The following is an 8,656-nucleotide window of genomic DNA, read 5'->3' as shown; positions in this document are numbered from 1 at the left end:
TTTTCTATCCTTTTACACTAAAGTATATAAAGCGTCAGATAACAAAGATAGTTACGATGCTATTTACCTTGACTTTACCAAAGCGTTCGACATGGTGCCCCGCCAGGGACTACTGAATAAAGTCAAAGCCCATGACATAGGAGGAAAAATGTTTGAATGTATTAGAGCTTGGATTAGTAGCAGAAAACGGTGGGTCGCCATAAAAGAAGTAAAATCTAGGTGGGGCAGTGTTACTAGTGAGGTCCCCCAGGGCTCGGTTTTGGGTCCCTTGTTGTTCATTATGTATATAAACGACTTAGACGACGGGATAAATAGCGATGTTAGTAACTTTGCGGACAACACTAAAATAGGACGCCTAATTAGGTCAGGAGACGACGTAGAGATTCTGCAGGATGATCTTAAATTGTTCACATGGTTGGTGAAATGGCAAATGAACTTCAATATCTCTAAATGTAGCGTGTTAAATGTAGGGCTACACAACCCCGACAATAGATACAGCTTAGATAACACGCTTTTAGAGAAAACTGAGTGCGAGAGAGACTTGGGAGTTCTAGTGAGTCCGGACCTTAAAACCAGGAAACAGTGCATTAGCACCAGGGATAAAGCTGACAGAGCATTAGGTTACATTGCTAGGACGGTAACGAGTAGAAGTGCAGGGGTATTTATTAAACTCTATCTAGCGATAGTTAGACCCATTCTTAACTATGCGGTACAGTTTTGGTCTCCATCCTAAAGAGTGGACAGCAATTCACTAGAATCAGTACAAAGAAGAATGACCAAAATGATACATGGACTCAGAAATTTGCCCTACGAAGAGAGGCATAGGTACCTTAACTTACACTCTGGAAAGACGCAGAGTGCTGGGTGATCTAATAGAGGTGTTCAAGTGGATCAAAGGCTATAACAAGGGTGATGCAAACAAGGTCATCATATCAAAACAACAGGGCAGGATTCCCAGTAATGGTTATAAGCTGGACAAATTTAGATTTAAAAATGAAATAGGCAAGAATTGGTTTACTAATAGGGTGGTCGACGAAGGGAATAAACTTAGTAACCATAGTAAGCGCTGAAACTATCAGTTTTAAGAAACGATTAGGCAACTTTATGAATGGGGATGACAGGTGGTGATGGATACGGAGCTGCCTAGTGTAGGCCTTATGATCTCTTGCAATCTCCTTCATTCTTATATTCTTATGACACCCAACCAAATACCACAAGCTATCTAGGCACCGCCGAGATGACCACACCCGCGAGTGGAGACAAGCCGTTCAAGATGAACAGCATCACCCTAAGGACGTTTGACGGCAATGGAAACGTCGCTGTGTGGCTTACGAAGGCGGAATTGGTCGCGAAACTAACGGGAATAAAGGACGTGACATGTTACATTGCGCTAAATTTCGAGAGCGTGGCCTTATCCGTCTACATGGAGATGACAACCGAAAATCGAAAGGATGTGGAAAAGGTGTAGGAGGTTTTCGGTGAGAGGTCCTTCGAAGCGTTCTGTAAGCTACAGCGAATGCGGTGGACAGGAGAACAGGTTGACATGTTCGCCAATGACATCGGGAGATTGGCGGGCCTGGTTAATGTCGAAAGCAACAGCCTGGAGACGACAGTGAGAATGGTTTTCGTGAATGGGTTTCCGGATCACATATCGACTGGGCTGCAGGAAATGGAAAATGCAGCAAAGGCAGACATGGGCGAACTGATAGCCCGCGCCAGGCTCCTGACTAAGGCTAAGGATGGAGGGCTGATGGGGGCCGTAGCCAAAGAAAAGCCACAAAGGAGGATACAGCCCGTGGAGGGAGAGTGGACGCGGGCCGGAACAGCGGGCGGCAGGCAAATGGAGGAAGCCCCATAAGAAAGGAAAATGGGTGAGCTCGGGGGTGACTACAACAGATGGCGTGGGCTGTCTCGGGTCCGTTGTTACGAGTGTCGGTGACTGGGTCACCTTGCGAGGGACTGTGCGGAGGTAGAGCTCATCTACTAATGCAATCAGGGAGGGCACATGGCCCGAAATTGCAGTCAGGGAAACGAGAAATTGGCGGCCACCATGGAAGGGGCCGCCGAGGAAATGTAAGGACACCGTTCAGTCGTATGCCGATCGTGGATGTTTGTTTGAGAGGGAGACGCGCGAGGGCGCTGATAGACTCAGGCTATTCAACCACGACCGTGAGGACCGACATAGTTCAAGAATTTAGACAGGGAGATGTGGCCCTGATAACAGTCGACGGGAGAGAGACGATATGCGAAGGCAACCAGGAAATTGAAATGATAGTAGAGGGTATCCCGATACGACTAAGAGTGCTCGTTATCAGAACGATTCTAGAGGGAATTGACGTGGTGCTGGGAATGGACGGAATTGCCCAGCTTGGAGAAGTCACGTTTATCGGTGGGCTCGTATGGATTGGAATGAGGCGGGACTCGGAAGGGAGGATGAAGACCCGACTGAGGCTGGGTGTGGACATAGGAGTGCCAATGGGAGCCGCGGAGGGCGGTACCGACCCAAAGCTCGACCCTATCGAGAGGGCGGCGCCATGCACGATTGGGTACGAGGACTTCCTGGCGGAATTTGACGGCCAGAAGTGGGAAGTAGAGTGGTATCCGAAGGAAGGCTTGCCCGTCTTGAAGAACAAAGTCGACTGCTACGCGCGGACCCTCAGTGAGGGGTTGAGGGAGGGCTTTGACCTTGAAGTAGAGCGCTGGATCGAGGAGGGAATGTTGAGTCCCTGGGAGGAACCAGTGGAGGGCGGAATCCTGCCCTTGATGGCAGTGGTACAGCCAACCAAGAGCAAAGTATGACCAGTGCTGGATTTCCGCGAGCTGAACCAGTTTGTGAAGTGTCATACTGGCGACGATTTTGTAGACGTGTGTAGCGAGACCCTAAGCAGGTGGCGCCGAAGGAGGGGGTTGTGCGCGGTTGTAGACTTGCGGGCGGCTTACTTGCAAATGCACGTGGCGAAGAAGCTATGGAAGTACCAGCTAGTAAAATACAAAGGGAGAACTTACTGCTTGACCAGACTGGGTTTTGGGCCCAGCTCGGCCAAGAGGATCATGACGAGAATCCTGAAGACGGTACTGGAGAAGACTGAAACGATGAAGAAGGGCACTGACTCGTACCTCGACGACATACTGGTGGACGATAGTGTAGTATCATCGTCGAGCATGGTGGAACATTTGGCTCGGTACGGATTGACAGTGAAGAAGCCGGAGCCGTTGGAGGGAGGAGCAGCGTTGGGACTACGACTGGAAAGGAACGGGGCCGGAACGCTGATGCTCAAGAGAGGGAACGAGATCCCGAAGGTGACGGACGAAATGTGCAAACGAGAACTTTTCTCCCTTTGCGGCAAATTAGTGGGCCACTACTCGATCGCTGGTTGGCTCCGTACGACGTGCAGCTACATTAAGAGGAGGTCGGGGTCGAAACATTGGGGAGAGAAGATTGATGAGGACACGCTAACCATGATACGTGACGTCGTACAGCGGACGATGCACGGTGATCCAGTGAGGGGACAGTGGAACACGCCCCAGCAGAGCCAAGCCGTAGTGTGGTGCGACGCAAGTAGCATAGCGACCGACGCCGTCTTGGAGATAGGGGGCGTGGTAGTAGAAGGTGGAGCGTGGCAGCGGAAGAAGGACGACTACCACCATATCAACGTATCAGAGTTGGACGCGGTCATAAAAGGAGTCAATTTGGCGCTGAAATGGGGGCTGCGTGAGACTTAGGATCCTGAGGGAGTAAATCGACGAGTTCAGCATGAAGATGAGGGTGAGGGAGGTGGTGCCCTCGGAGATGAACAAAGCAGACGCGCTAACCAGAATGAAGAGCTGGCTGAAAGCGAAGGAACAACAGGACGAGAAGAAGCTCGAGGTGTGCGCCGCTGGGTCCTTTCGTGCGAAAGAGTTGCACGAAACGCATCAACTAGGGGTCGATAGGTCATTGTTTCTGGCAAGGAAGGTTGACCCGAACATATCGAGGGAAGAAGTGCGGCATGTGTTGAGGGCGTGCGCCCGCTGTCAATTCATAGACCCCGCCCCCATACCGCACTCAGTGGGGGAGCTTTGCGTGGAAGAGAACTGGAGGCGGCTGGCGATTGACGTAACCCATTATCAAGGCACCAGATACTTATCAATGGTCGATTGCGGGCCAGGGCGTTTCGGCATTTGGCGAGAACTGAAGGCGGAGACTGGAGAAGAGATTGCGCGGGTGATGAACGAGTTATTTTTGGAGCGGGGCCCAGTGGATGAAGTCCTGATAGACAACGGCACGGCGTTTAGGTCGGAGGCGCTGAAAGGTACATTAGACAAGTGGAACACAAGACGCTTCTTCCGTGCAGCTTACTGACCGAGCGAAAATGGGACAGTAGAACGACACCATCGTACAATTCAGTCCATGGCCGAGAAGGCGCGAATACTGCGACGGAAGCAGTTTTTTGGTATAACGTGTCTCCCAGGTCAGGCCAAGACGACCGCTCGGTCCCGCAAAAGGCCGTGTTCAAATACGATTGGCGGCATCCGCTGAAGGGGCCGGAACCGCCGGCCAATGCCGAAGAAGGCCCCGTCTCAGTGCAGGTGGGGGAGGAGGTATGGGTGAGACCAAAGGACAGGAAGTGCACGTCACAGTGGACGAGAGGGACAGTGACGGAGGTGAATTCACGGAACAACGTCTCTGTTGAGGGAGTGCCTAGGCATATCTTGGATGTTCGGCGTGTGGTGAGTGAAGAAGAAGACGAGGAGGAAGGCCACGGAGCGACAGCGAATGAGGAGGGGGTGTCTCGGAGACCCCACCGCGACAGGCGTCCGCCAAGGTGGCTGCAGGACTATGATGTAGAGGAAGGAGGAGACGAGGAGTAGGTTGATCTCGAGATCAAAGGGTGGTGTGTGGTGTGAGTGAGTGTATGTGGATAGGACGGGGACGGGCGGTTGGCACCCCCTCCCCCCCAGACGTCTTTGGCGTGCATATACAACATGCTTCACAGAGACTTGCTGAGCATCTTGGCCACACCAACTTCAAGTGTAGTGATGGCTAGCTGTGGCGATTTCGACGGCGCCACGCCTTTGTAAACAAAGCTATCACTGGGGAACTGCTTAGCGCCGACGCCAGTGCTGTGGATCAGTTTGTGGACAGGTTTCTTGAGTTCAGGGAAGTGGAGCATTACCAAGACTTTCAAATTTAAATCGCTGATGAAACCGGGTTATATTGGAAGTCTCTGCCCAGTAACACCCAGGTTTCCACTGAGATAAGCAGCACTACCGGCAGGATACTTGTAAAGGACAGGCTGTCAGTTATGGCCTGTGGTAATGCTGACAGCTCCCACAGACTGAAGCCTGTTGTTGTTAGTAAGTGTAAGAGGCCGGTAGTTGTACGAATGGAAATGAGCCTGCCTGCTCGCCTGTTGTTTTGAAAACATTGAGGTGACGCTATGTCTATGTAAACACACCGACGGTGGTGACTGTTTTATAATCGATGATGTAATCATAACTCTGTAAGCGCAGGTTAGCTTCGTTTGACTAATGCTGAGGTAAACAATTTTGCTAGTGGCATTGAAATGGCTTTCCGGATTGGTGCAAGGTGGAGAAGGAGGAAAAAACTATTGGTGCATGAATTCAAAGTCACGCCCATAAGGAGTGACATTTACTTCAGAAGTCACCGGAGATTGGATTAGAAAAATTAGTGACGTCAGACGAAGGTAGCTTAGCGTAGGATACGGGATCTCGTCAGAAGATATAGAGAGAGGATCAAGAGACGATCTAGAGAGACGATCTAGAGAGACGATCTAGGGAGAGACGATGTAGAGACGAGAGAAAGAGATCCCGAGTGTAACCAGTAGGTGAAATTACAGTGAAAGAAGAAAGAAAATTCACCACCCTTTTATTAACCCAAAGGACGAGAGGAATAGGCAAGGGGCCTTGAGACGAGTGATATTACAAGTCAAATTTAAGTGTAAACATCGAGAACCGACAGTGGTGGTGACAGTGGTGACAGGGGAGGTGAAAGTGGTGAACAGCGGTGCGACGAACGAACTGAGTGTTAAACACCTCCGAAGAGAAGTGGCGCAAGAAGTCTACGGGAACAAGACAACCAAGACGACTACGAGAGAAATCTACAACTTCAAGTAACTGCTACGTTGGGAACAAGCATTCTTCAAGATTCTTCAAGGTGATCATCATCTACAAGACGGTCTTCAAGGCAGAGTGTGTGATGGAGGAGGAACAACGTCGTTGACGAATGACAAGACCGTAGAAGGACGTCAAACCAGACATTGACATCACGAAGCGACATCGCAAGCAGCCAGGCTAAAGCAAGGTATTAGTAATAAGTATGAGTACCCCTCAGAATTCTAACGTGTTGAGACACGAAATTCACACATCAAATACAAATATTCCAAAATTCACAGGAGAGTCTAACACATATGGTGTAAACAAGTTCCTGAACCTCATTGACACTCTTATAGTTAGTAAAAACATTACCAATGAGAATCGTAAGATTGAGATTCTCAAGGAGAATATAGATCCAGAGCATGGAAGGGCGAGGTTTGTCATTAACTTCCAGCAAATGGAATTAATTAATCAATATGATAATTACAAGAAAGCCTTTCTTAAACATTTCATGTCCAAATGTGATCAGGATCCTATCAGATCATTGGTAAAAATGATTAAGGAAGTTAGGACAAGTGAAACTGACACAGAGTACTTAGCTAGATTAGATAGATGGTCAAAAGACATGAATTCTATCTTGAAAGATTCAGACTGGATAGAAAGATCTAGTGAGAAGATGAAAATCTCACAGGTAATCAAATTGATTACATTTAGCTTATTGGCAAAGAATTCTGATGACTTAACAGCAGAAAGGCTGTACAAAGATTTAAAATCAAATATCTGTTTAGGAGAAGTAGATTATCTTCTTCAAGGATACAGTGAGACCAGAACAATAAACCCATATGTAATGCCTATAAATCAACATAGCCAATATAGGAACTCTAGAGAGTTTAAGAAAACAGAAGTAGGGCATAGGCGGCATGCTAGAAGTCCATCTAGGGATAGGGATACCAGAATCCTATGTTTTAATTGTAATGCATGGGGACACAAGGCACAAGAATGTTTTTATGGGATTATTTGCAGAAATTGCAAATACGAAGGTCACAATGAGTATCAATGTAGGAACCCTCCATTCTGTATTTACCATCATATAATCGGACACAGAACTCATGAATGCCGGAATTTTCGGGTACCCCCAGGGCTAAGAGGAAAACCCCCAGACACAGAATAAACCATTTCAGACCTCCCCATATATATACCGATAGACGGTATTGTGTTAAATATGGGAATGCAAGGGAGATGAAAGAAACTGACAAACTGATAATTACTGTTGGTAAAACTTCTGTAGGACCTCTCATTGCGGGTAAAGTGTTCAATAAGCCTATTCAAATTTTTATTGATACAGGGTCTGTAGTTAATGTAATTACTAGTAAAGTTTTAAACCAGTTAAACCCAGGAGTGAAAATGTTGGAAACAATCCGTTACACATTGCAAGGTGTAACTGGAAATCAGTTAAAAACATTAGGTAAGATTGAGCTAGAAGTTGCCTTGTATACAAATGAACAATTGTACATCCCAGTGATAGTGGTAGAAGAGTCTGTTTTTCCAGATTTATTGATAGGATTTGCAACTATGAGAAAAGAAAACATGGTAATTTGTCCTGCTGACTTAGGAATTTTAGTGAAGTCACAGTTAATCCCATTCTTAAATCAACCAGACTTAAGACCAGTGACAGGAATCAATGAATCCTTAGATAACATTTCTATCCTAGATAGCGAGGCCGAGCGGTCCAACCCTACAGAAAGTAAAACAATTTGTGAAGTTCAGGAAATCCCAGAGATTACTAAATTATCAACCACAGATGCCTTGAGAATTGCAGATTGCGGATTAACAAGGTCGACATTGTTACATCCCATGTCAATTAATAAGGTTGAAGTGTGTTTGAAAGGAATCAATGTAGACTCTGAAGTAATTACAGTCCCAGAATCAGTTAAACTTAAAGGATTGAAGTGGGACTCAGGGATTTATAAGACAAATAAGAACAGAGTAGAAGTATTAGTAATTAATACTATGAATAAAGAGATAGTTTTAAAGAAAGGTACACAAATAGGATGTATTCAGGTGTGTACTAAACCTATTAAGATTTTAAATGAGAATAGTGAGGAGATAGAATTACCAACTTCATCAATTTGTTCAGTACAAGAAGGCATAGACTTAAGAAATAGATATAAAGAATTATTAGAATCAACTAATTGTCCTGAGTTGGATGAAGCTTTATTTGCTTTGCTTATGAAACATAAAAAAGCAATTGCTTTGCCGGGGGACGCCTTAGGCAAAACAACTGTTTTAAAACATCACATTAAGTTAAAACCAGGAACACAACCTATCTACATACCAGCCTACAGAGTTCCACACTCTAAATTAGCTGTAGTAGATAAACTCATCACTGAAATGTTATCACAGGATATTATTGAACATAGTAAAAGTGAGTGGAATTTTCCGTTGATCTTAGTACCAAAGTCTGATGGGACTATGCGACCAGTTATTGATTACAGGGAACTGAATAAGCACAGTTTGGGAACTGAGAATAGATATTTTAGTACTATAGATATCAAATCAG

This window comes from Oratosquilla oratoria, chromosome 12 (genome assembly GCF_046742065.1).
Source record: "Oratosquilla oratoria isolate Oo_2021 chromosome 12, ASM4674206v1, whole genome shotgun sequence".
In the NCBI taxonomy this organism is placed as follows: domain Eukaryota; kingdom Metazoa; phylum Arthropoda; class Malacostraca; order Stomatopoda; family Squillidae; genus Oratosquilla; species Oratosquilla oratoria.
The sequence above is the reverse complement of the archived record's forward strand: the minus strand, read 5'-3'. Positions refer to the sequence as shown.